At 42.6% G+C, this 2,098-nt stretch overlaps 1 pseudogene; it reads left to right on the plus strand.

Annotated features, from left to right (window-relative positions):
- The first annotated feature begins 178 nt into the window (after nt 1–178).
- LOC112824384 (nucleolysin TIAR pseudogene) lies at nt 179–1,768 on the plus strand (annotated as a pseudogene).
- The last annotated feature ends 330 nt before the right edge of the window (nt 1,769–2,098 follow it).

Raw genomic sequence — 2,098 nt, forward strand, 5'->3', positions numbered from 1 at the left:
AGAAGAAGAAGAAGAAGAAGAAGAAGAAGAAGAAGAAGAAGAAGAAGGAGAAGAAGGACAAGAAGAAGAAGAAGAAGAAGAAGAAGAAGAAGAAGAAGAAGAAGAAGAAGAAGAAGAAGAAGAAGAAGAAGGAGGAGAGGTAGTAGTAGTAGTAGTAGTAGTAGTTATGCGCAGTGTCCGGAGCGGGCTGGGGGGAGAGAGCCCGAGAGCAGGGTTCGGTGGCTTTTCCTCTGTCCCCAGCTGGTGCCAGGAGCCCCCCCCCCCCTCCTCCCCACCCCCTCCCCTCCCCAGCCCTGCTCTCCCCCTTGTCCCAGGATCGCTCCGTCACACCCACCATGATGGAAGACGACGGGCAGCCCCGGACTCTACACACACAAGCTAAGACATATGGTTCTATCTTCAGAAAACAATATGGTGTTTATAGCCTAGATACGTAGGTAACCTCTCCAGAGATGTGACAGAAGTCCTTATACTTCAGTTATTCAGTCAGATTGGACCCTGTAAAAGCTGTAAAATAATAACAGAGCATACAACCAATGACCCATATTGCTTTGTGGAATTTTATGAACACAGAGATGCAGCTGCTGCATTAGCTGCTATGAATGGGAGAAAAATTTTGGGAAAGGAGGTCAAAGGAAACTGGGCAACAACATCAAGTAGCCAGAAAAAAGATACTTCCAATCACTTCCATGTGTTTGTTGGGGATTTGAGTCCAGAAATTACAACAGAAGATATCAAATCAGCATTTACCCCGTTTGGTAAAATATCGGATGCTGCAGTATTAAAGACATGGCAACTGGAAAATCCAAAGGCTATGGTTTTGTATCTTTTTATAACAAACTGGATGCAGAAAATGCAATTGTGCATATGGGAGGTCAGTGGTTGGGTGGTCGTCAGATCAGAACCAACTGGGCCACAAGTAAACCACCTGCACCTAAAAGTACACAAGAAAATAACACTAACCCGTTGAGATTTGAAGATGTAGTAAACCAGTCAAGTCCAAAAAATTGTAGTGTGTACTGTGGAGGAATTGCCTCTGGGTTAACAGATCAGCTTATGAGACAGACTTTCTCACCATTTGGACAAATTATGGAAATAAGAGTTTTTCCGAAGAAAGACTATTCATTTGTCAGATTTTCAACCCATGAAAGTGCTGCCCATGCCATTGTTTCGGTGAATGGCACTACAATTGAAGGACATGTTGTTAAACGCTATTGGGGTAAAGAATCTCCTGGTATGACTAAAAACTTCCAACAGGTCGACTATAGTCAGTGGGGGCAGTGGAGCCAAGTTTATGGAAACCCACAACAGTATGGACAGTATATGGCAAATGGGTGGCAATGTACCACCATATGGAGTATACGGGCAGCCATGGAACCAACAAGGATTTGGAGTAGATCAATCACCTTCTGCTGCTTGGATGGGTGGATTTGGTGCTCAGCCTCCCCAAGGACAAACTCCTCCCTCTGTAATACCTCCTCCTAACCAAGCTGGATATGGTATGGCAAGTTACCAAACACGGTGAGCTGGGACTCTAAACAAAATTGTAATTCATGATAGCTTCAGTTTCCTGTGACACTCTGAAGACATGAAAGTAGACATCGGAAAATGAAGATATTTATTTTAAAAATTGAAATGTTTGGAACCTTTAGCACAGCTTTGCTTTGGTGAAGGACACATGTCTTCTAGTTCTGCCTTTTTAAGTTTTTGCTCATGATAGATATGAACATGATTTTTCTTTGGGTACAAAAACTAAAATAAAGTCAATAAAGACCAAAAAAAAACCATTTACATATGCCATTTCCCCTTGATGATGAAATGCTCGACTTACCAAACTTATGGTTTGGTGGTACAGACAAATCCCAGTTAAAATGAGCAAGTCACTTCATATTGGGTGTCTGAGGTCTGGTAGAGGTGGCTAGAGACCTTGGTAAGACAAATGTATCCCAGAGTTGGGAGATAAACTCTATGTAGATTCAGAGACCATCTACTTCAGTGTAGTTTTTAGGAGTCCAGTGGTTCAGGTTTGCCAGAATAACCTCTCCAAAGTGAAAGACAAATTGCAGCATCTTTCACTCCTACCATAAAGAAAGAAGCA

The sequence above is a fragment of the Callorhinus ursinus genome, unplaced genomic scaffold (assembly GCF_003265705.2).
Source record: "Callorhinus ursinus isolate GAN/ISIS: 27379988/994484 unplaced genomic scaffold, GSC_fseal_2.0 scaffold9, whole genome shotgun sequence".
Classification (NCBI taxonomy): domain Eukaryota; kingdom Metazoa; phylum Chordata; class Mammalia; order Carnivora; family Otariidae; genus Callorhinus; species Callorhinus ursinus.